The sequence below is a fragment of the Somniosus microcephalus genome, chromosome 19, assembly GCF_052327205.1.
Source record: "Somniosus microcephalus isolate GS21.2 chromosome 19, FLI_Smic_1.0, whole genome shotgun sequence".
NCBI classification, from domain to species: Eukaryota; Metazoa; Chordata; class Chondrichthyes; order Squaliformes; family Somniosidae; genus Somniosus; species Somniosus microcephalus.
In genome coordinates this window covers 11,767,546-11,794,210 of record NC_141005.1, presented here as the reverse complement: position 1 = coordinate 11,794,210, position 26,665 = coordinate 11,767,546, and the positions used below count along the sequence as shown (strand labels likewise).

The 26,665-nt window shown below is 42.8% G+C and overlaps 1 protein-coding gene and 1 long non-coding RNA gene across 3 annotated transcripts in view; one reads left to right on the top strand and one right to left on the bottom strand.

The window, feature by feature from the left end:
• The window catches only part of zdhhc8b (zDHHC palmitoyltransferase 8b), a 262,473-nt gene that overhangs the window by 48,319 nt on the left and 187,489 nt on the right, over positions 1–26,665 (top strand). The gene's annotated exons all lie outside the window — the stretch shown is intronic.
• LOC147103546 (uncharacterized) lies at positions 11,140–20,276 on the bottom strand. Its single transcript, XR_015081789.1, has 3 exons — positions 20,023–20,276; positions 16,465–16,569; positions 11,140–12,463 (listed from the first exon to the last, which is right to left on the bottom strand). It is a non-coding gene; the product is annotated as an uncharacterized LOC147103546 (long non-coding RNA).

Below are 26,665 nucleotides of genomic sequence, written 5' to 3'. Positions count from 1 at the left end.
GTTTTTCCTCATGTCGCCTTTGGTTCTTCTGCCAATCACCTTAAATCTGTGACTTCTGGTTCTCGACCCTTCTGCCAATGGGAACAGTTTCTCTCTATCTATTCTGTCCAGACCCCTCATGATTTTGAACACCTCTATCAAATCTCCTCCATCTTCTCTGCTCTAAGGAGAACAACCCCAACTTCTCCAGTCTATCCACATAACTGAAGTCTCTCATCCCTGGAATCATTCTCGTAAATCTTTTCTGCCCCCTCTCTAAGGCCTTCACATCCTTCCTAAAGTGCGGTGCCCAGAATTGGACACAATGCTCCAGTTGAGGCCAAACCAGTGTTTTATAAAGGTTCATCATAATTTCCACGCTTTTGTATTCTATACCTTTATTCATGAAGCCCAGGATCCAGTAAGCTTTTTTAACTGCTTTCTCAACCTGCCCTGCCACCTTCAATGATTTATGCATATATACCCCCAGGTGTCTCTGTTCATGCACCCCCTTTAGGATTGTATCCTTTAGTTTATATTTCTTCTCTTCATTCTTTCTACCAAAATGTATCATTTCGTACTTTTCTGTGTTAAATTTCATCTACCACGTGTCTGTCCATTCCACCAGCCTGTCTATGTCCTCTTGAAGTCTATCACTCTCCTCCTCACTGTTCACTATACTTCCAAGTTTTGTCATCTGCAAATTTTGAAATTGTGCCCTGTACACCCACATCCAAGTCTATATCAAGAAAAACAGTGGTCCTAGAACCGACCCCTGGGGAACACCACTTCCTCCAGTCTGAAAAACAACTGTTCACCACTACTCTGTTTCCTGTCACTTAGCCAATTTCATATCCATGCTGCCACTGTCCCTTTTATTCCATGGGCTTCAACTTTGCTGGCAAACCTATTATGTGGCACTTTGTCAAACACCTTTTGGAAATCCATGCACACCACATCAACCACATTGTCCTCATCAACCCGCTCTGTTACTTCATCAAAAAACTCGATCAAGTTGGTTAAACACGATTTGCCTTTAACAAATCCGTGCTAGCTTTCCTTAATTAAACCACACTTGTCCAAGTGACTGTTAATTTTGTCCCTGATCATTGTTCCTAAAAGCTTCCCCACTACCGAGGTTAAACTGACTGGCCTGTAGTTGCTGGGTTTATCTTTACACCCTTTTTTGAACAAGTGTGTAACATTTGCAGTTCTCCAGTCCTCTGGCACCACCCTTGTTTCTAAGGAGGATTGGAAGATTATGGCTAGTACCTCGGCGATTTCTTCCTTCACTTCCCTCAGCATTCTAGGATGCATCCCATCTGGTCCTGGTGACCAAATTCGTATTGCAGCCAAGCAGTGTGCAAGCTTTTTGAGATTTGGCCATTAGAAATATAGTTACTACATTTATCAAAGAACATGATATACGGAGCAAGAATGTACCCTGTCAGGGAGAATGTGTCAGCTGTAGGGGTTATTGCTGGTGAAATCAATGTTGCCACTTTAAGCCAGAGACGGGTTGTACTGATAGCGTTTGGGACTTCCATTTCAGTCCTAAGAAAAGCTTGGGCTGTAGAGACAAGTTAACTTTCAAGATCTATTGAACATATACGTGATTACAAGCAAACAAATAAGTCTAATTATACTTGCAAGTAGGATACCCATTGGAGACTAAGAGCTTCACCAGTCCAGGCCAGTGAAAAACCACTTGAGCAACAGCGCTAAGTAGGGCCACTGGGAAAAATTTCCACAGAAACTTCATCTCCCTTCATCAAAATCATCTTGCTCCATTCACAATTCACCGTTCATTGACACTCCCAACTCCTATCTGATGCAGCAGTTACTTCGCTCTGCGATCAGACTCTTCTGCACGCTGCAGGTAGGAATTCTTAATCTTGTGAAATACCAGATCAGAAATTCCAATGTGCAAGGCTCAGGAATTCCCATCCTCAAGGCTTGGCAAAGTCTGATCCTGGAGCGAAGCAGCAGCATCGGGTAGGAGCTTGGGGCAGCAGCATTAATGAACCGAGACATGAGTGCCTCCATGAACTCGGGAGGGAGGGGGACATCATGCCTCCGTGAACTGGGAGAAGGGAAAAGTTTGGCAGCACTTTCTCTGCAGGGAATGAAAGAGAATACACACTATTTTGCCATAATCTGCAATGTTCCAGTGACCCTGGTTGTGATTGAGTTTTAAACTCCCACAAGAATGTGCTCCCATTATTATATAAAACTAGCTAAATTGTAACAAGTTGGGCAGGCGTCCTCCAGCATATCTAGTCTGCTTACTGTAACGTGTCTCTTGTTAGGGGTATTATTATATCCATTTTACAGAGGTCATTCTAATAAACTCTGAAAATGTAATACATTCAACATGTTCCTAAACTATATACAATTTAAGACTGGGAGGTCAATTTTGAATAGCATTCAAGTATGGCTGCACAGTTGAAACTCTCTGGTCAAGTGGTCATTCTTCTTGGACAGTAGGTGAAGCCAAATATTAATTTTTATGCAGAAAACACTGGTGTTGTGTTACAGGGGGCCTGTGGAATTTTTATAACACGGGAGGAGGGGGCCTCAGAAGCAAAAAGGTTGAGAACCCTTGATCTAAAGTACCTTCCCCCCGCCCCCCCCCCCCTCCCAAAGGTACATTTCATTCTACATTTATACATTTACCATAACATACCTACTTGTTGTCATAAGATATGATGTAACCCTAGTACCACGTGCTATCACTTTGTCTGAAAACAGATTCAAACCAGATTTGTCCAACTCTGCAATGTATCACTTGGCTAGTCTCAGCACAAAACCATTAGACATGAGGCTCCATCTCACCTCTTGTTCAAGGCAACAGCCTTTGAGCTTCTCCCAGTACCTTTCCACTTTACTTGGACTTCTCTGTACCACGGTAGCCTCCCACACATGACTATTTTGACTCGTACATTCCTAAAGTCATATGATATGTTTAATTTAAGATTCTATTGTCTGAACATATTTTTACAGGAATACAGTTAATTATATCTACACCAGCTGCATTTAATTCTATTATACTTTATCTTGCTCAAGCTGCCCTATTTTGCACCGAGATGTCTCCAGCTTGATGATTGGCCTCAAATTTCGCTGTCCACATACATATTGCACATTCTGTCGCCTTGCCTCTCTCTGCTCTGTGTATTACACACTATCCTGCAATGGATAATGAGTTATGTTGGACTGCATGAGGTAGAGACGGTTTTGTAGTAGTCTCTGCTAATGCACAAAGAGGAACGTCCTCTTGTGACGACAACAACAACGTAAATTCATATAGCGCCTTTAACATAATAAAATATCCCAAGGCGCTTCACAGGAGCATTATAAGGCAATATTTGACACTGAACCACATAAGGAGATATTGGCCCAGAAATTCGGGTCTCCACGGGTGAGTACGCACGGGCTACTCACCCGTAGGCCCAACGGAAGTGCTGGTTTCGTGCATGCGCGGGAAACCGGATCTTCCGTTCCCTTAAAGGAAGGGGTTCAGAGGTCGAACGCGTGCGCCGGAGAGGCAGCGCGTGCGCATGGAACTTGCGTTTTTTTTCCAGGTTTCTCCGGGAGGGTAAATCTCCAGGAGTTACACATGTAAAAAGCAGGCGCACGGCCTGCTTTTAACAAGGTAAGTGGTGAATTAATTAAAATTAAAACATTTTTTCCACAGGTTTATTATTTTTAAATACTTTAAAGAAAGGTAAGTTTATTTTTAGCCCCGTTAGAAAATGTAATTAATTTTTCCGAAAATTTAAATTATTGTTTAAAATAGTTATTTTATGTAACTTATAGTTATTTTAAAAATGTGATTTAAAAAAAAAAAAAAAAAAATTATTTGAAGTTTTAGTGATGTTTTGGGGCTTATAGTATTTATAGTTTTGACAGCTCCTCCTGTCAATTTTATGAATGAAGCATTCCCTGCTACCATTGGCTCTCCATGGCCCACGTGATCCCAGGGGACGCATCGAACTAACTGCGCCCCTGGGATACGCAAGCACTGCGCGCTGGCAGTTGGAGGAGGCCCAGGATCGGAATCCCACGCGGGCCCACAGCACAATGGCCGGCGCGCTAGGTAAGTGCAGGTCGGGGGCTTGCACCCGCGGGGAGCCTCCGACCCAAATTTCTGGGCCATTAGGGCAGGTGACCAAAAGCTTGATCAAAAAGGTAGGTTTTAAGGAGCATCTTAAAGGCGGAAAGAGAGATAGAGAGGTGGAGAAGTTTAGGGAGGGAGTTCCAGAGCTTAGGGCCTTGGCAGCTGAAGGCACGACCGCCAATGTTGGAGCGATTAAAATCGGGGATGCTCAAGAAGCCATAATTGGAGGAGCTCAAATATTTCGGAGGGTTGTGGGGCTGGAGGAGATTACAGCGATAGGGAGGGGTGAGGCCATGGAGGGATTTGAAAACAAGGATGGGAATTTTAAAATCAAGGCGTTGCTTAACCGGGAGCCAGTGTAGGTACTGGGGTGATGGATGAATGGGACTTGGTGAGTTAGGACATGGGCAGCAGAGTTTTGGGTGACCTCAAGTTTATGGAGGGTAGAATGTGGGAGGCCAGACAGTAGTGTGTTGGAATAGTCAAGTCTAGAGGTAACAAAGGCATGGATGAGGGTCTCCGCAGCAGATGAGCTGAGGCAGGGGCGGAGACGGGCGATGCTCTGAAGGTGGAAATAGGCGGTCTTGGTGATGGCGTGGCTATGTAGTCGGAAGCTCATCTCTGGGTCAAATATGACACCAAGGTTGCGAATTAACAATTACTAGGCCCAGCATGTCTGTGTGACCTTTCACAAAGCTGAAGGGATTCTGTAGATCAACATAGCAGACAACCAAGGCTCACAGTTTTCAAACTGAAAGAATTAAACTCAAACGGTAGCATCTTGCTAGCACTTTAATGCTACTGATTCTGGACTTCTGGAGTGGCTTATTCATCTGAGAACTATAGATATTTAAGTCAACAGTACCTAGATAAAAGGTGAATACTACAGCTGTCTGATCTTGCTCTCATCAAAACCCCCTAAAGCAATGTATTTTATATTGCCTTGGTTACAGGTTTGATGGATAGCATAACCTAAACGTGATTCAGTAAGTGTTGAAACACTTAACTGCTTTTGATATTTTTTGGCCCTTTTTTTTTAAATTTGATTAATGTTGCAACATGCACTGCAAGGTAATTCTAAGTCTACAAAAATTGCTGTAAGTATATTTAATGAGGGTGGCCTTGTGTGCATTTAGCTACAGAGGTCATAAGTACAACTTAACATTTAATATATTTTGAGAAATGTTATTTAGAAGTTGGGATAAACTCACTGAACTTTAGAGACCTGTAATTGCAGTAAATGTGGTTCTGTGCATATTTGATATTACACTTTTATTTTATAAAATGCCTTCAGGTTTCGCACTGGGCAAAGAATATATTCAGGCAGTTTTGTTTCCCCTTGGCTCCACAGCTTTTAATCTGCTAGAGGATGTTGCCAAGATACCGCTGCTCTTTTAGTACATGCTTCATGTTTATAACGTGGTTCTAGAAGGTCACAGTTCTTAAACTTACAAATTGGGACAAAACCTGTTCTACGCATCACACTACTTTACAGGCAGTTTCTAAAACAGTATCTATGGGCTTTCAGAGGTTTTAAAAGCTGAAATACGATACTGAGTTGCAATTTGCAATCAGCAGCTTTATTTTTTTTAATTCACCTATTTATGCTGACAAGTATATGTAAAACTGATCAGTATATTTCTCCCATTCAATAGAACTTTGATAAATTAGATCCTGAAAAGTATAGCAGTCATTTCCTCCAATACTTGTATTATGCACACATCGATAGCTGGCCTTTAGTCTTTTGCGCTTTTGAGCATGTTTCTAAGGTTCATGGTAGCCTAGTGGTTATGGTACTGGATTGGCAACAGAGAGGTTGTGTGTTCAAATCCCACCATGGCAAGTTATGAAATTGAATTCAGTAAATCTGAGTAATTGTGGGCTGTCACCAGAAAAATGATTTTCAAACTTGTTGTAAAAACCCAACTGGTTCATTAATATGCCTTCAGGAAAGGGAACTAGCCACCCCTACCTAGTCTGGCCTGGCCTAGCCTATGTGTCACCCACATTCCAAGGACAAATATTTGAAAAATCCCCAGTCTGTGAGACAGCCAGAGGGATGTTTTAATGTCTGTTGGAAGTACATGTGTGTGGATGTAGGGCAAGGACAAGAATGGGTTCAATTGTGACATTCCATGGTAAAGTAGACTGGCGACATTCACTGTCAGTGCCCAAGCAAGAATAATGATCACTTGAGCAAAGTATCTTATTAGATCGGATTACGTAGGATATATGGCAAAGAAACAGGCCATTCGGCCCAACCAGTCCATGCCGGCGTTTATGCTCCACACGAGCCTCCTCCCGTCTTTCCTCATCTAAATCTATCAGCATAACCCTCTATTCCCTTTCCCCTCATATGCTTGTCTAGCCTCCCCTTAAATGCATCTGTACTATTAGCTGCAACCACTCCCTGTGGTAGCAAGCTCCACATTCTCACCACTCTCTGGGTAAAAAAGTTTCTCCTGAATTTCCTATTGGATTTCTTGGTGACTATCTTATATTGATGGCCTCTAGTTATGCTCTTCCCCACAAGTGGAAACATTCTCTCTCTATCCACTCTATCAAAACCTTTCATAATTTTAAAGACCTCTATTAGGCCACCCCTCAGTCTTTTTTTTCCCCCAAGAGAAAAGATACCCAGCATGTTCATCCTTTCCTGATATGTATACCCTCGCATTTCTGGTATCATCCTTATAAATCTTCTCTGCACCCTTTCCAGTGCCTCTATCCTTTTTTATAATATGGCGACCAGAACTGTACGCAGTACTCCAAGTGTGGTCTAACCAAGGTTCGATACAGGTTTAGCATAACTTCCCTACTTTTCAATTCTATCCCTCTCGAAATAAACCCTAGTGCTTGGTTTGCTTTTTTTTATGGCCTTGCTAACCTGTGGCGCAACTTTTAGTGATTTGTGTATTTAATCATAGTCATAGTGTTATACAGCACGGAAAGAGGCCCTTCGGCCCATCGTGTCTGCGCTGGCCATCAAGCCCTATCTATTCTAATCCCATTTTCCAGCACTTGGTCGTACTCCGAGATCCCTTTGTTCCTCCTCCCCACCTAGACTCGCACCCTCCAAGTGATGTGACCTCCCTATTCTTCCTACCAAAATGTAATACCTCACATTTATCTGTGTTGAACTTCATTTGCCAATTATATGCCCATTCTGCAAGTTTATTAATGTCCTCTTGTAATTTGTTGCAGTCCTCCTCAGTATTGACTATCCCCCCAATTTGGTGTCATCTGCAAATTTAGAAATTGTGTTTTTGATTCCAAAGTCTAAATCGTTAATGTAAGTTGCTGTTGCTGTTCTACATCGTTGTTTGACAATATTGTTGCTAATTTTTTTCCCCCTAGTTCTATTCTCAGCCCCTCAAAATCAGCTTTTCTCCAATCTATTAACCTGGTTTTCATCATACTTATGTCCATCTCAATTATCATCTTAAAGCGTATTATATTATGGTCACTATTGCCTACATGTTCCCCTACTTTTACTTCTCTTATCTGCTCTGGTTCATTCCCCATTACTAGATCCAGTAGTGAATCCTCCCTTGTTGGGCTTTTTAGATATTGAGTTAGAAAGGAGTCCTGTACACATTGTAGGAACTCCATTCCCTTATCCCCCTTTACCTACCTCTTCTGTCCAATTTCTTCTGTGAAATCCCCCATGATTATTATTCTATGTTTTTATGTTTAGATTAATTTAAAATCTAAACTAATTTTTGAATGCAAGACTTGAATGCTACTAAACAGTGTCTGTACTGTGCCTGCCTTACTTTGATTTAGGTCAGGATTCAGAAAACTAAAGCCGTATTGGAAGCTGTGCAAAAGTGCACGTTGCTAGACCATTATAATTTGTCTTTTGATTACAAGAACACTTAAAATCCTGTTTTCTATCACGTTTATTCTTCATTTTTTAAATGAAACCCATGTCACCACAAAGCATAAGGGAGCTCTGGAATCCGAGTTTCTGCTTCTTTGTTGGTTTATGTACAGGCCAAAACTCTGCATACCTCCATCTGGAGACTAATCTGGGTGAGGCACAATCCTGCTAACAGCCATTACTAAAACTATTTCAGAACCTCTTAATACTGTGATGTTGTATGTTGACTTTGGCTGCTGTCCAGACTTGGAAGGACATGGCATAGGAACAGGACAGGGCCATTCAGACCCTTGAGACTGTTTCACCATTCAATTAGATCATTGCTGATCACTCCGACAGCGCAACCTCAACTGATACAGATCAATTTTTTTAAGCTGCTATGACTGGGGTTCGAGATGTGCGTTACACTTGTGGAGTGCGGAATTTTTTGATCTTTTGCTGTTACCTCTGTCAAATGTTACTTTAATAAGTATTTTTCTTTATTGATTCATGGGATGTGGGCGTCACTGGCAAGGCCAGCATTAATTGCCCATACCTAGTTGCCCTTGAGAAGGTGGTGAGCCGCCGCCTTGATCCGCTGCAGTCCGTGTAGTGAAGGTACTCCCACAGTGCTGTTAGGGAGTGAGTTCCAGGGTTTTGACCCAGCGACGATGAAGGATCGGCGATATACTTCCTAGTCAGGATGGTGTGTGACTTGGAGGGGTACTTGGAAGTGGTGGTGTTCCCATGCGCTTGCTGCCCTTGTCCTTCTAGGTGGTAGAGGTTGTGGGTTTGGAAGGTGCTGCTGAAGAAGCCTTGGCGAGTTGCTGCATTGCATCTTGTAGATGGTACTGCAGCCACAGTACACTGATGGTGGAGGGAGTGAATGTTTAAGGTGATGGAGTGCCAATCAAGCAGGCTACTTTGTCCTGGATGGTGTCAAGCTTCCTAAGTGTTGTTGGAGCTGCATTCATTGAGGCAAGTGGAGAGTATTCCATCACACTCCTGACTTGTGCCTTGTAGATGGTGGAAAGGCTTTGGGGAGTCGGGAGGTGAGACACTTGCCGCAGTATACCCAGCCTCTGATCTGCTCTTGTTGCCACAGTATTTATGTGGCTGGTCCAGTTAAGTTTCTGGTCAATGGTGACCCCCCAGGATGTTGATGGTGGGGGATTCGGCGATGGTAATGCCGTTGAATGTCAAATGGTGGTGGTGAAACACTTTCTTGTTGGAGATAGTCATTGCCTGGCACTTCTGTGGCGCGAATGTTACCTGCCACTTATCAGTCAAAGCCTGAATGTCATCCAGGTCTTGCTGAATGTGGGCATGGACTGCTTCATTATCTGAGGAGTTGTGAATGGTACTGAATACTCCGCAGTCATCAGCGAACATCCCCACTTCTGACCTTATGATGAAGATGGTTGGGCCTAGGACACTGCCCTGAGGAACTCCTGCGGCGATGTCCTGGGGCTGTGATGATTGACCTCCAACCGCCACAACCATTTTCCTTTGTGCTAGGTATGACCCCAGCCAGTGGAGCGTTTTTCCCCCTGATTCCCATTGACTTCAGTTTTACAAAGGCTCCTTGATGCCACACTCAGTCTAATGCTGCATTGACGTCAAGGGCAGTCACTCTCCCCTCACCTCTGGAATTCAGCTCTTTTGTCCATGTTTGGACCACGGCTGTAATGAGGTCTGGAGCCGAGTGGTCCTGGCGGAACCCAAACTGGGCATCAGTGAACAGGTTATTGGTGAGTAAGTGCTGCTTGATAGCACTATCGACGACACCTTCCATCGCTTTGCTGATGATTGAGAGTCGATGTGGTAGTAATTGGCCGGATTGGATTTGTCCTGCTTTTTGTGGAAGGGACATACCTGGGCAGTTTTCCACATTGTCTGATAGATGCCAGTGTTGTAGCTGCACTGGAACAGCTTGGCTAGAGGCACAGCTAGTTCTGGAGCACAAGTCTTCAGCACGATAGCCGGGATGTTGTCAGGGGCCCATAGCCTTTGCTGTATCCAGTGCGCTCAGCCGTTCCTTGATATCACGTGGAGTGAATCGAATTGGCTGGAGTGGCTTCTGTGATGGTGGGGACTTCCGCAGTAGGACGATCTGGATCAACCACTCGGCACTTCTGGCTGAAGCTGGTTGCAAATGCTTCAGCTTTGTCTTTTGCACTCACGTGTAGCTGTTGATTCTGTTTCACCTTGCCAGAGGACAAGGTCATTCTTTTGTCTTTTATTTTAGTTTCTACAAGGCTGGTGAGCTCCTAGCGCCTTTAAATGAACATGGGGGAATAACCATGATGCTTACATCTCAGCTAAAAAGTGGGGTAATCTGCTCTACTCGCTTTAGCTTCAAGTATTCACCTCCGTGGGGCCCCTTGTGTATTTGGCCAACTGCTTGTGGGACTTCCGTGGTCCCTGTTTTAGGGTGTAGTAAGTTTTCTTTCTAATTATGCTGTTTGTTAATCTAGTGTCTTCCTATTGGGATTAGACTCTCCAGTGTCAGCCGTAGCCGAGTTGGTAGCACTCCCGCCTCTGAGCCCGCAGTTTGTGGGTTCAAGTCTCACTCCAGAAACTTGAGCACCAAAATCTAGGCTGGCACTCCAGAGCAGTACTGAGGGAGTGCCACACTGTCGGAGGGTGCCATCTTTCAGATGAAACGTTAAACTGAGGCCCCGTCTGCCCTTTCAGGTGGACGTAAAAGATCCCATGGCACTATATCGAAGAAGAGTAGGGGAGTTATCCCCAGTGTCCTGGGCAATATTTATTACTCAACATCACAAACAGATTATCTGGTCATTATCACATTGCTGTTTGTGGGAGCTTGCTGTGCGCAAACTGGTTGCCCCGTTTCCTACATTACAACAGTGACTACACTTCAAAAGTACTTAATTGGCTGTAAAGCGCTTTGAGACGTCCTGAGGTCATGAAAGTCACTATATAAATGCAAGACTTTCTTTCTTGGAGTTTGCAAACTCAGAATCTGTGCTGACTGTTCGCTGTATTCTGTTTCCTTTTAGCTGTTGGTTTAATCTCCTGGCAGTTACTATGTTGTATTTTCATTGCAAACTCTGCATATTTTGTGCATCTAATGTAATTTGTACTATTTATATTGGGAATTTACAAAAAAAAAATTAGAAAATCATTGCAAAATGTGGGGATGTTTCTATCTTATTGAGTACTGAATGTTATACATGTGTTGACAAGCTAGAATGCTGACTGTTCAGGAACCGTAAGGTACAAACCTAAGTGTTAAGTGTAGCAAGAGATAAATGTTTAAAATGAGCCAGACAATTTATTGCATTAGGAGAAAAGCGCTTGAGTAATACTTTTCTGGTTGCAGCTTTCGGTCCTTAGATGGGGCAACATTCCTGCTGCAGCTGCTGTTTGGAACATGGAATTTGGTGCAGAGGGCTAACATACATTCCTTTTAAAACCTTGAACCTGAGTTTGAATTCATCACAGCCTTTTGGATGAAAGTCTCTTCTCCTGCTGGCTGTAGAAGGCCTAAATAAAATGAATTGAGGCAATCTTGATCCAATTCTCAGTTGTTGATGGCCCATAGTACCAGACTGTCCATGTGTGCTCAGTTTGACTTGGAAAGGTCCCGGTCCCAGGTGTGGTGTGTGAGGGATTGCAGTGCCAGCTCTTCAGATGGGTTAATGAAATGCACCGTCTGGTGCGGTACTCGACCACACAGACCAAGGAGGTCCGAGCTTCAACCCCTGACTTGGGCTGAGTTAACTCTTGGTGGGATGCAGTTCTACGGGCTCCAGCTGCCCTCCAGTTGGCTAAATACTTGAAGGGGAAAAACATTACAGGGCTATGGGGATAGCACTGGGGAGGGGGACTAATTGGATGGCTCTTTCAAAGACTGGCATAGGCACGATGGGCTGAATGGCCTCCTTCTGTGTTGTATCATTCTATGATTCCAACTGATCTTAGTTGTGGGAACTGTTAGGGCTGTTATAATTTTCCCTCATTGTCCGTATGGTAGGGAGGGGAAAAGTAGCCCACGTCTCCTTCCCAGTTCCTATCTAGTGATCTATGCTGGCAAGTGAACATGTTTGTCTATAGGATTGGGATCTGCTGTGATACGCTACAGCATCAAGTAGCCCGCCAGTGCTCATTGTCACAAGCAATGGCCGCTTAGGGCAGGTACTGGTGGGCACCTGGTGCACATAGAATTGTATCCCATCAAGTGTAATTGCCTTCTGGAAATTGGGGAAGGGCAGGAAGTCATATTCGTGCATTGAGGGCACTCTTCTGCTATTGGGATTAAGGTACATTTTAAGGGCAGAATGTTAGGAGCTGTACTCTGCACCTGGCTTGGTTCACCTGACCCAAGATTGGTTGATGCTAATGCTGGGTATTCAGAATGTCCTGCTGCTTCCTTTTGAGTATAAAAATGCACCACAAAAATAAGATCTTCCTTTGTGAAGAACATAGCACTTAGCATATTGAGTGCTGTAGTTTTCAAGATCTTGAAATGGACCAACCTAGACGTGTGTTTAAAAAAAAATATATATATATTTAGTTCAAGGTATAATGCATTTCCACATCATGAAATATTCATATTTTACCATTCAACTCCTCAGTGATATCTACAAATTGAACTGATGGAAATAAAAGCTAAGGCCATTAAGAAAAATGTGTCTAGGGAGCAAGGGATAAAATAAATCCTATGGCTCGGATTTTGCTGTGAAAATAACAGTGGGTCTATCAACGCTCACCGTCATATATGTGGAGATCAGACAGCAACTTCCGGCGACCACACATGCGCAGTTAAACGTGGAAATCTGGTCAGAGATGAGACATTCCTCCGTAAGCATCCCGAAAGGGCATCTCAAGGTGAAGTTAGTGTACTTAACTCATAGATATGGATTAAACTAGTCAGGAAAAAGTTAGAGATTGTCCATTCCAGTCTAAGTACTCTTTTAACAGCATGGTAATGCTTATTTACTGCCAAACAACCCCTCTGGCACTGAAAATTAACTTTTACAAGTGTGGAGTCTCATTCCTTTAGCTTTTAATTATTGTTGGAGATTTTTTTTTAAGTAAATAAAAATGTTTTTGTTCCTTTTCTTTCTCTTTTATCTCTCTCTCTTAATCCAGTCTTTCTTTCCCTCTCTTTACTTTGCTTTCTGTACCTGATTTGACATTGAATTCAGTATTCCAACTGACATTTCCTAGTTCAGACTCTGCGCTGCTCATTAATAATTCTTCAATCTGTTTGGTTAAGGAGATGCGCAGTTGCTTTCCCTGTTCACACAGGTTCCAGATGCCCTGTAGAAGGCGCTGTGCTATTTGGATGTTTATAAGAACATAAGAATTAGGAGCAGGAGTAGGCTCTACAACCCTTTGAGCCTGCTCCGCCATTCAATAAGATCATGGCTGATCTTCGACCTCAACTCCACTTTCCCGCCCGATCCCCATGTCCCTTGATTCCCCTAGAGTCCAAAAATCTATCGATCTCAGCCTTGAATATACTGAAAGGCTCAGCATCCACAGCCCTTTGGGGTAGAGAATTCCAAAGAATCACAACTCTGAGTGAAGAAATTCCTCCTCATCTCAGTCTTAAATGGCTGACCCCTTATCCTGAGACTGTGCCCCCCTAGTTCTAGACTCTCCAGCCAGGGGAAACAACCTCTCAGCATCTACCCTGTCAATCCCTCTCAGAATCTTTTATGTTTCAATGAGATCACCTCTCATTCATCTAAACTCCAGAGAGTATAGGCCCAATCGACTCAATCTCTCCTCATAGAACAATCCTCTCATCCCAGGGATCAATCTAGCGAACCTTCGTTGCACTGCCTCTAAGGCATGTATGTCCTTTCTCAGATAAGGAGACCAAAACTGTGTACACTACTCCAAGTGTGGTCTCACCAAAGCCCTGTACAATTGCAGTAAGACTTCCTTACTCTTGTACTCTAACCTCCTTGCAATAAAAGCCAACATGCCATTTGCCTTCCTAATTGCTTGCTGTACTTGCATGCTAACTTTGTGTTTCCTGTACGAGGACACCTAAATCTCTCTGAACACCAACAATTTAATAGTTTCTCACCGTTTAAAAAATATTCTGCTTTTCTATTCTTCCTACCAAGGTGAATAACCTCACATTTCCTCACATTCAACTCCATCTGCCACCTTATTGCCCACTCACTTAACCTGTCTATATCCCTTTGCAGGCTCTTTGTGTCCTCCTCACAGCTTACTTTCCCACCTACTGTAGCTTTGTATCGTCAGCAAACTTGGATTCATTGCACTCGGTCCCTTCATCTAAGTAATTAATATAGATTGTAAATAGTTGAGGCTGAAGCAATGATCCTTGCGGCACCCCACTAGTTACAGTCTGCCAACCTGAAAATGACCTGTTTTCTGTCCGATCTGTTTTCTGTCCACTAACCAATCCTCTATCCGTGCTGGCTGACAGTAACTTGCAGTGCAAAACCCCATAGGAAGTCTGTGGGCAAGTGCAAGTCTAATGAATGACTGGCGCTGTTCATTCGCCGCTCATAGCAAAATCCGGCCCCCATGGTTTCTTCTCGTGGTTTAGTTTACTTACTCTCCCTCAGACTGAGAGCAATCATACATTTCTTGTCACTTCAGTCATGTGTGTCACGTCACTTATCACTGTTGGATAAGTGCAACATAAGTTATAAATGTACTGGTAGCATGACTCTCAGTAAACGTCCTTTTTTGGTTTATTTTCTGATAGCATTTTGAGATTGAGAAATGTAGCTTTGTTTTCCCCTTAAAAACATCTTGCTTCTAAACTCACTTAACAGTTTCACATAGAATTTACAGCACAGTCTCCTCCCACGCCTCTTCATCTAACCCTCTCAGCATAACCTTCTATTCCCTTCTCCCTCGTGTGTTTATCTAGCTTTCCTTTAAATACATGTTTTCTTACTAAATTGTCACACGTCTAGGTGTACAAATATATTTTATGAAGATGTTGTATATTTTGATTCAGGTGGGAGGAGAACATGGATACATTAAGCATAAGCATGGATGTGCTTGCACTAGGAGCAGCGTGGACTTAAAGTTTGGAACTATTTATTTATCCTTGGTCTCAGGATTTTGGAGCGTAGCAAGGGGGAAGGAAGGGGGGGGGGGGTGCGGGTTCCGCTTTCTGTTAGAGGGGCTGTCTTGCAGCTGAGACACTGAACCAAGGTCCCAACTACCTTCTAAGGTGGAGATTAAAGATCCCATGGCACTATTCAAGGAAGAGCAAGGCGCTCGCCAGTGCACTGGTCAACATCCTTCCCTCAGCCAACACCACCAGAAACTGATTCAGTGGTCACCCATTTGCAGTTAGTAGGGACCTTGTGTGCAATTGCTTGCCTACATAACAAACGTGACGCCATCTCTAAGCAATGCATTGGTTGTGAAGCGTTTTGTGATGTCCTTAGATGTGATACGATGTTGTACAAATGCAAGTTCTTTTTCTTTGTGGTGTTGTTTGCTGAAGTCACTGTCGCAGCTTGTCTTAGGCTGATCACTGTTGATGTGCTGCTTCCTTCTCCTGGAAGATGGTTTGGGTGTTGATGGGGAGGTGGGAAAAGGGGCTGCACAAATTGAACTTCTTCTGATATCTGGCCACAAGCTGGCATTTCTCCAGTTCCAGCTGGTAGCTGACCATTATTCATTCACATTAGGTTATATTGCACAGGTGCTTCAGCCACACACACTCCACAGAAAACATGGGAATGAGACCTAGGAAACCAGTTAGTGTATGTGGAATGGCAAAAAATATGAAGGCAGACCCTCAACACCACATTTTGTAGAAAAAAATCTAAGGACCAAATTCTCTCTCTTTCCCCCCCCCCCCCCCCCCCCCCGCCCCACAAACTCTTGATTTCAACCCTCCATATCACGTAATTAGAGGAGGGGCTTCAGTCAAAACACTTTCCACCTGCACATATTTTGGTCGTGTTCCTGCATTCACATGTACCAAATGAAAGTCTGGAAGACTACAGGGACCATGACCAGCCTTGCAATTCCAAAGAACCTGGTTGAATTCATGAGCCTGCTTACTGAAGAATGAGGGCAAGAGGCTATCAACATCTGTTTATAGGAGCAAGTACCTTGTAACTTGGGTACATTTTGTGAGGATAACATTTTATCTTATTTTTACAAGCCTTGTATTTTATCCAGAGTTACAATTCAGTAAGGTTTAGTTTGCAGTATTGCTATCCTGTTGGCATGTTCACTTATAGTCAAATTTGTTCAGATAATTATGAATTTTGATAAAAATGTATCCAACTTTTTAATGCTTTCAATATAGTTTCAAAAGAATTGTAAAGTTTGGGTTAAGAAACCCCAAATGTAATTTTTATTTCAAGTTTATATTTCTGCTCCCTTCCTCGTAATGCAGTGTAATACCACTACTATGCTGTATTTAGAGACCTGCTATGTGTTAGAGGCTCGCCACTGAAATAATTGTCAAAATAAGCCTCGCGATATTTTCTATTAGTTTGGGAATGTGAAAGTTTACCTTCAAACCAAAGCAAGTGTGCCTATTCCAGTTTTGGCCTTCGAACCAGGTGTGGATTGTTGGTGAATCATCCTCTTTGTCTCTGTCACTTGGTTTGTTCTGAAACTGGAAAGATTTTGTCAAATGGCAAATCGATAATTTATAAAGAATTGATTTGTAAAATACACACCATCTAAATAATTATTGTAAGAAGTCACACAACACCAGGTTATAGTCCAACAGTTTTATTTGAAATCACAAGCTTTCGGAGCGCTGCTCCTTCGTCAGGTGAAGTGGAGAAATGCATAAAGACACAGATTATATAGTCAGAGAATAATGCCAGATGATTACAGGTAATCTTTCTAACTGCCATTTATCACACCTCGGCAGAGAGATAATCACAGCGATCAAAGGTGTGAATGGTGTCCAAACAGGTCAGTCAGGAAAACATTACATCAAAGAACAATGAGGTGGGGTCACAAGGGGTCAAATGTTGCAGATGCAAAAAAAAAAAATGTTTTTTTGTCTTTTTTGTTTTTCATACAGACCCCAGCATCTGCAACATTTGACCCCTTGTGACCCCACCTCATTGTTCTTTGATGTAATGTTTTCCTGACTAACCTGTTTGGACACTATTCACACCTTTGATTGCTGTGATTATCTCTCTGCCGAGGTGTGATAAATGGCAGTTAGAAAGAGTACCTGTAATCATCTGGCATTATTCTCTGACTATATAAGCTGTGTCTTTATGCATCTCTCCACTTCACCTGATGAAGGAGCAGCGCTCCGAAAGCTTGTGATTTCAAATAAAACTGGTGCTGTGTGACTTCCTACATTTGTCCACCCCAGTCCAACTCTGGCATCTCCACACCATAAATAATTATTCAACTATTTAATAAAAAATCTACTGGCTTTTATTCACGATGGTGACTTGAATACGGTCATTATTTGGCTCCCAGAATATCGCAGACTGCTATTGCTCCCTTTTGTGTATGATTACTTTCAACACATTAATCTGCTCGCCACTGTACTTAGCAGCACAGTTTGTAACTGTAGATAATACCAGTTGCATTTTTCCCCAGTTCCAAATTGTGGTTGGTCTATCATGGAAGGTGTGAAAGGAATCAATCATTCTGCTGTACTCTAACTTCTAGATTTTGTATTACACTCCATACTTTTATTTTTAGATAACTTTACCATAAAAAGTTAAAATACAAAATGACTGATTATTCTGGTACGGTGAACAAAGTAATCTTTATTTTTTTTGTCTTATTCTTCCCTCTTCCCTCTTTCCTTACATTTTGTTGTGTTTGATTTCTCCACTCAATAATAGTTCTTAACCATGTTCTACTGTGCAGATGAAATTATTCTATAGGAAATTGGACCAAGTGGATTCGGAGCGAGATTCCATCCGGATCAGTCTAGTGACTGGCTCAAGAGCCACAAAAGGCAAAATCATGGAAGAGGGGAACAATGGTCAGTGAATATTTGTCTTTTGGATGAGATGTTAAACCGAGGCCCCGTCTGCCCCCTCGGGTGGATGTAAAAGATCCCATGGCACTATTCGAAGACGAGCAGGGGAGTTCTCCCAGTGTCTTGGCCAATATTTATCTCTCAACCAACATCACTAAAACAGATGATCTGGTCATGTACTACATTGCTATTTGTGGGACCTTGCTGTATGCAAATAGCTGCCGCACATCCTACATTACAACAGTGAGGCTACACTTCAAAAGTATTTAATTTGTTGTATAGTGCTTTGGGACATCCTGAGGTTGTGAAAGGCGCTATATAAATGCAAGTTCTTTCTTGTTTTGTGGTATTGGTGAAGGTGAAGAGAAACCCAAGAACAAGAGTCTAGCATCGGTACATATGGTTACAAAAAATTGTCACACTTAGTAACTCCTTCAAGTCAAATCCTTGACGTTATCACCAATTGCTGTGTAAACAAAATTGTTCGAGTGGTGCAGTATGCTGGATGTTCTGTGTTATGACGTGATAGGATATGTGATCACTGCTCATGATCCCCTAACTGCTGAGTTCTTGAATGAAATCATAAAGACGGTGTTCAGTTAATCTTGTAATTTAAAAGACTTTATATTCTAAAGATTGAGTGTACTTTAGACTGAAATATAGCGACGAGTACTACCAAATGCAAGTGATTTAGCACCTGATTAATCAAGAATGTTTGCCTTTTTCAGTACAGATATCATTTGTGCTGCATTTGAAAATATTGCTTTCAACAAAAATTAGACTTAATATTGTGTGAGACTTTTCACCCATTCATTGTGGTTGGAAAATCAGTGTAAAATGATGCAGCAGATGCACAGGCAATGTTCCCCCTAAGGTACGCGAGTGCATGGCCGCGCATCATAGAGTCATAGCGGCACAGAAGGAGGCTATTTGGCCCATCGAGTCCGTGCCGGCTCTCAGTAGAGCAATCCAGGCAGTCCCATTCCCCCGCTCTATCCCCGTAGCCCTGCAAGTTTATTTCCCTCAAGTGCCGAACCAGTCTCCTCTTGAAAACAGCTTACACCACTTCCGTCGGCAGCGAGTTCCAGGCCCTCGCCAATCGCTGCGTAAAAAGGGTTTTCCTCACATCCCCCCGCCGCCCCCCCCCCCCCCACCGTATCTCTTGCCCAAAACCTTAAATCTGTGTCCTCTAGTCCTTGTACCATCAACTAGTGGGAACAGTCTTTCCCCGTCTAGCCTATCCAAACCCGTCATAATCTTGTACACCTCTATCAAATCACCCCTCAACCTCCTTTGCTCTAATGAAAACAAATCCAGCTTCTCCAACCTGTCCTTGCAGCGAAGATCCCCCATCCCCGGAACCATTCTGGTAAATCTCCTCTGTACACTCTCAAGGGCCTTCACATCCTTCCTAAAGTGTGGTGACCAGAACTAGACGTAATACTCCAGTTGTGGCCTAACCAGTGCTTTATCAAGGTTCAGCATAACTTCTCTACTTTTGTATTCAACACCTCTGTTTATGAAGCCCAAGATCCCATATACTTTGCTAACCACTCTCTCAATATGTCCTGCCACCTTCAGGGACCTATGCACATTATGCGCATCAATTGGGAAGTCCTGCGCAGGCCGCTCACAAGCTGTTCCTGTTGGAAGATACTGCTAATGCGCAGCAAATTTAAAGGGACAGCCCATGAAAAAAATACTAGAGGGATCATTGTGCAGAGGTAGTTCTGATTTGATCAAAATTATGTCTTTTTTCTCTGTGTTAATATTGTAAAGCAGTGAAAAAAGCAGGCAAAATCACAGTTCTAGAGCCAATACTGCCGTTGTTCCCTTTGAACTGTAAAAGATGACGGGAGGTTTGGCTGGATGAAATTTAAGATGGCATTTAAATGGATTCTATAAATAGGGTTGTTGCCAGGAGACTCTCCAGATCTCGGATTCCGAAGGGAAACAGCTGATGCAGTGTTGGAAAAAGTGCAGTTGGCGTTGATCTCTCATACAGCATGCTACTTCTGAAAGGAATTGCAAATAATCCTAAAGCTACCTTTACAGAAAAGCTTAAACTGGCAGTTAAAGTAGTTCTGGGTTTTGATTTTCTCCTACCTCCACTTTGCCTCTCTGCTGTACTCCCTTTTCAGCCTCCTGGGAAACAATCTCATGTTGCTCCTTCAGGACTACAACAAAAATTTTCTCTTGTTGTGCAACTCTTTGCTCTGTTCAGCCTACCCACTACAACATCACTGCAAGCACATTTGCATCCCAGGCCATACAGTTTTAACTTTCGAGGCAGCTGTTCTTTGGCTATCCTACAGAATGTGATCGTTACAATTCCAGTTATGTGGCAAAGTAATTGAATTGCTGGGCAATAGTACGATCCCACAAAATGATTTGGAGCAATATCAGGAAGGTGGGATTGAGAGCAGCGTGCATCCTGATGTCACAAGTTGAATTACTTTGCAGTATCCTACTGCTTTCAGGTCATTTTTAAAAATGTTTATAAAGTACATTCGGATCAGACGTTAAACTGTGGCCCCAAATATCCTCTTTGGTGCATGTAAAAGATTCCCTGGCACTTTCCGAAGAAGAGCAGGGGAGTTCTCCAGGTGTCCTGGCCAATAGCCCTCAAACCAACATTTAAAAATAAAACAGATTATCTGGTCATTATCTCTTATCTGTGGGAGCTTGCTGTGCGCAAATTGGCTGTTGCATTTCCCTACAATGCAACAGTGACTACACTTCAAAAGTACTTCGAGGTCATGCAAGAAACTATATACTGTAAATGCAAGTTCTCTCCCTCCCACTCTCCTCGTCCTCTTCTCACTCTCCCTCATTATTAAATTGGTTTACAAGAACAAAGCCAGCAGTACTTCTGATCCTGTGAGGCTTATAAATCATATACTTTTGGCATAACATTGATTATCCCAATGAGCTCATCTTTGCTTGGGAAACCACACCTACAGCACAATTCACTGAGCACAGCAATCATGACCTTGAGGGCTTACAACAATAATTCATCCAATGTAGTAAGGACCGAAGAACCTGCTGCCTCAATGTGAAAACCTGGGGAAAAGGGCCTGAAGCTTGCACCCAATTGGCAAACTTAACTTAGGAAAGGACCATCAAAGTGACTTATTTCCCCTACCCCTCCATTGTGGGCAAGAAAACATTTTGGTGTCAGGGACCAGGAAACGGTGATTATGACCCAAGAAGGAACCGAAGCAGCTGTCGTTAAGCCAATATAAAAATGTGGAAAGTACATTAAAAAAACACAAGAATGACCACTGTATATTAGCCACTATGTTTAGTTCCTCCAGAAGTGACCACAATATATTGAGTAATCCTAGTTCAAGGATAAATGCAAGTTAAGTCATGCTGATGCTGCATAGTGTTCTGGTCAGGCTGCAGTATAAGGGGAGTGGAGGGAAGGGAGTTATCCAGGCTCTCGCACTGCACAGTGGAGCAACAAAGCAGCTTCAGCCTTCAAACGAGACATCTCAGAAGGCGTCATTTAGAGGCATAGAAGATTCTTATTGGGTTAGGAAAAGTAAAGTTGAACAATACCGTCAGATATGCCAAGGTAAGAGTGCACAGCACAGACTCTGGATTCTGAAGGGTCAAGTTGTGACAGATGCCAGAAAGTATTTCTTTACACAGATGTGATCAACAGCTGGAATGAATTACTAAGAAAATTGGTTGTGGTGAGGACACTGGATTCATTTTAAGAGACTGCTAGATGCAGTAAATGGCACAGTAGGGTTGGTATTCTGGAGAGATGAAATCAAATGGGCCAAAGTGTTTGTCTTCATTGGTGCTACTATTTTGAGGAAATCTGATAAAATTAATGCTGGATATGTTGGCCCGGATTTTGTGGTCAGTGGCTAAGGGTCGCCGCTCGCCATTCACATTCACCTGTCCACAAAGCACAGACCTGCTCTAATCTGGTGTTTGTTTCAGCGTTGCGCCCTCTACAGGGGGATCTGTGGCATCAGGACAAGAAATAGTGAGACTTTTCAACCGATCAGATTGAAGAATCCTCACTGAGACACGCAGAGTCTAAACCAGGAAGTATAAATTAGATTGAAATGATGTACAGAAAGCAAAATAAAGATTGGGAAATACAGACAGGAGTAAGGGAGAGAGATAAGAGACAAAAAAAGTTTTTAAAAAAACATTTTAAATATCCAACATTAATTTTCTTCTGAGGGAATGAGACTCCACACTTGTAAAATAAAATTTTCAGGACCAGAGAGGTTGTTCAGCAGTAATTATCACATCATGCCTTTAAAAACTCACTCCTGAATATACCAGCCCTAACCTATTCAATTGTTTTTAGTGCGGAACTAGTGGGCAAGTACCGCAAGTTCACGCCGTTGCATTCATTTCACTGCTTAGTCTGTCAGCGAGGACTGCAACAGTGTACCCTGTGGAGGAACGGGGTATCTCTGACAGCAACTTCCGGATTTGTGCGTTTAACTGCGCATGTCTGGACGCCAGAAGTTGCTGTCCGATTTTCCCCGTTGTAACGGTGAGGCTGCCTCACCGTTCTTATCACAAAATCCAGCCCGTTCTTTTTGTAGGTTTGAGGGTCACTTCTTTCTGACTCTTAGGATGCCTGTTGCTTTGCTGTATGCTTCTTTTCTTAGTTTTTTAAAATTAGAATTTGGCCACTTCTGTGTTTAGCCTTAAGAACATTCCATTTCTTCTATTCTCTGCATCCCTTTTCTGGCTGGAGCCCACTTGATGACCGTTCCACCACTCTGGAACAGTGATCCATTCTGTGAAAATCCCAGAATGATGGTGTCCACACTAGTTACTTCATCAGCATTGTAGAGGTGGTATGTTGCGTGGCAAATGGATTGCTGAAATGTATAAACTTTGGAGGGCTGGTAAATTTTTGGCCATTAACCTGTCTTTGCATGAGCGAGTCACAAATCATATGTAGGCTCTTCAGGCTGGGCAGATTTTAAATATTTTCTTCTACTCAAAAACAAATCCAATCTGCTTTGTGCTAGTCCTATATTCTCCTTTTCCACTAACCTCACTCATCCTTTTCACTCCTACTGCGATTAGTTTCACGTCTTTTGTCTTTCAGAGGTTTCGGTGTTTTGTGAGGAAGTTGTTTCTAGAATGGTTACTGTGGTGTAACAATCTTAAAATGGCAGCAGAATCAGTGGTTTTCTTAAATTGGGAACAAGTTGATATTGCTTAACTATGAAGTGTATTTGGTAGGGGATTCTTTTGATACATTAAAGATCAAGCTTAAACTTCCTGCTTAAAATGTCTACCTTTCCAACTGGTCTGCAAAAACATTTGAGTGACCATTCAGTGCATTACTATCTTCCAGTGGTTCCCCATTCCCCAACACATTGACTTCGAAATCTTCTTCCTCGCATACAAATCCCTCCATGCCCCACATCCAGACTTAAACTTCCACCAGCCTCATGTCCCAGTTTACACCCTCTGCTCTTGTTGACGTTGGCTGACTGTGTGCATGCCTCCTGCCCACCGCCCCCCCCCCCCCCCCCCCCCAGTATGTCACAGTGACGGAGCCTTCGAGCATCACACCGTGCACTCTAGAATTTTCTAACCTGAACCGTGCCACATTACCCCATCTCCAAAAACCTCACACCCTGCCTCTTTGACCACCAACCCTAACCCTTCTCCTAACTCCTGCTCCATCTCCACCCATGTGCAAGCACTTTTACCGCTGCACAATAGAGAGCATCCTGACGAACTGTATCACAGTATGGTATGGCAGCTGTAGCTACTATGACTGGAAAGCCCGCAGCGGGTAGTCAAAACTGCCCAACGCATTACCGGCACCCGGCTACCGACCATAGAGCACATATACCAGAAACGCTGTTTACGGAGGTCACGGTCCATCATCAAAGACCCTACCCACCCCAGCCACAGTCTGTTCGCCCTCCTGCCATCTGGGAGACGCTACAGATGCATTTGCACCCGCACGACCAGATTTAGGAACAGCTTCTTTCCCAGGGCTGTCATCCTACTGAACTCCACAAATAAACTCTAAAGCCTGCACATCTGCCAATGCACTTTATTATGGTTATGTTTATGTTAATGTATTACAAGCCAAATGTATGTTGAATGTTTAAATGTCTTAATCCAAATGTACACTCTCTGGAGCCGCAAGCCTACATTTCGTTGTACTGCACTTGTGCACTAACAATGACAATAAAATTTGATTTGAGATATTTCACCAAATTGAAGGTGCAAATTTTTGTTGTCCACCAAGCTAACATTTTGTTAAATGTTACGAATCTAATATTAATTATATCGAAATCATGTGTTGTATTTGGAGGTACTTCATTCTGAGTGTTACTCTGCTTTAGGAGGAGGAAGATTTGAACTCTAATTTGGTTCCAGAAGAGATAGGAAAATATTTGGATCATCACCGCTAAGGTTACACCTAGTGCTTGCCTCTGGCTGCTAATTTAAGATGCTATGCTGTATTTATTACACATAGTGTAGTTTGGTTTCTGTAGGCCCACATTCCTGTGCCTCCTGTTGATGTAAGATGCCCGATTCTATTTTTGTTGGGAATGTCTTGGGTCAAAACCTTTTGGATTAGTGTAATGCTGTCACTTTCTTCAGATACCAGGCATTGTGATCCCAGCAATTCCGAGCCAGTAATCTCTGAAGATTTCCCAATACAACTGCAAGAATTGAGTAGACTAATAGATCTATTTCTACTTATGACCAAAAGATCAATACTACAGTTCAGGACCACTCAGTCCTTCTCTCTCTCCCCACTTCTTCCCTTCAAAAAAGTGTTGGTCCAAGTGTATGATCTGTGCATTTTCTTAAAAGCTTGACTTTGCAAATCAACAAAGCACTTTTCTTAAAACAAGTGGATCCTTTCTGAAAGCCTACAGTGTGCAAGGAGCTAGAAGCATTTTTTTTAATTCCATAAATAAAAATAATTTATTCCTAAAAGCATAGCCTGTGACTTCAAAGGTACTTATAAAAAAAAAACTTAAACTTTTTCCCTTTCCAATTTTCTCCTTTTCTCTTTGCTCCTAAAGGGGCTGAATTCTTGCTGTGTTAGAGTTTTGTGGGCATCAGCTGCCTTCTGGTACCTCACCCAACTATCCATTATTTATGTGTGAGCCTTGATTTGGAATGTTGGCAGGCTATTCGATGGGTGGGGGGTGGGGGGGGGGAGCTAAATCACATCACGGCCATTCGCAATTCTCCCTCACTTCCTGTTGGAAGATGCGCTTTCAACAGGCGTCGCTGAATAGCAAGCAGAAGCCCTGACTGATTTTCTTCTCCCCCACCCCTCCCCTTCCTTAACTTGGAGGGGTGGGGGAAGATGCTAAGGGCAGTTGTACTGCTCCTAATGTCACCCTGGCTGAGATCAGGTAACCCAGTACAGTATTAGGGATTGAACATAGGGTTATGTGGCTCATCTACTTGCTGAAGCATCAAGTGAATTAGCGTCAATAAATGTACTGAATCAAAAAATAAACAGTTTTTGGCTATTGAATTGATGATGAATCCGGGCTGACGTCTCACAGGAATAGGGAACATCCAAAAGAAGACAGTTATAGGTGCCTCGGAGCTGGAGCTGAGGCTAGGGTGGCAGAGATCATAGTAACAATTATTCAAAGCTTTCATTCTGCATTAAATTAAACTGAACAGTCGGCCTGGGGCTAAACAAAGAGGATTAAAGGAACATTGGTGGTTTGGGTAGGTGGCCTCTGGTACAGAGATTCCATGTCACTGTTCCTGAACAGGTTCACCATGGAGATCCTTAAAGGAACCATGATGAGTCCCCACAGTCAGGAACTTCCAACTCCTACATAATACTGTAGAAAGAAAACTATACCTGCAGGGCTCTGACCAGAGTTGGCCAAAGCGAGTAATATTTTTAAAATACATTTTTTGGGCTTTTGGTGATGAACATAAGGAAATAAGAGTTAGAGCCAGAGTAGGCCATACAGCCCCTCAAGCCTGCTCCGCCATTCAATAAGATCATGGCTGATCTTCGACCTCAACTCCACTTTCCTGCCCGATCCCCATATCCCTTGATTCCCTTAGAGTCCATAAATCTATCTATCTTGGCCTTAAATCTACTCAACGACTTAGCATCGACAGCCCTTTGAGGTAGAGAATTCCAAAGATTCAAAACCATCTGAGTGAAGAAATTCCTCCTCGTCTCAGGCTTAAATGGCCGACCCCTTATCCTGAGACTCTGCTCTCTTGTTCTAGACTCTCCAGCCAGGGGAAACAACCTTTCAGCATCTACCTTGTCAATCCCCCTCAGAATTTTATATGTTTCAATGAGATCACCTCTCATTCTTCTAAACTCCAGAGAGTATGAATTGTCCTCCTACATGTGAAGTGGATGGGGGAAGGGTTCATTCAGATCATTTATTTTTCTTCTTTCAGATCAATTATCACAACAGAAATTTCTGCAGCTGGGATGGATGAGTAGTCTGCTCGATTCTGTGCCACTTGGTAATCAGGTGGCATGACCGAAATGGAGTGAGCTTTCATTGGATCACTGACCTAGTTGCTTGGGATATGGTCAAATATAACCAGCTAAGTGAGATTGAATGATGCCAGTTTGGGTCATGAATTCACAATCTTTCGTTGGGGATCAGACATGCAATAATTTGCACTGAAAGGCTGCTGCAGAGCCATGTTTATATTGAGAGGATTATACATAAAAGAAAAAATAGAAAGATGTGAATGCTTTTAAGCTATCACAGTGTGTCAA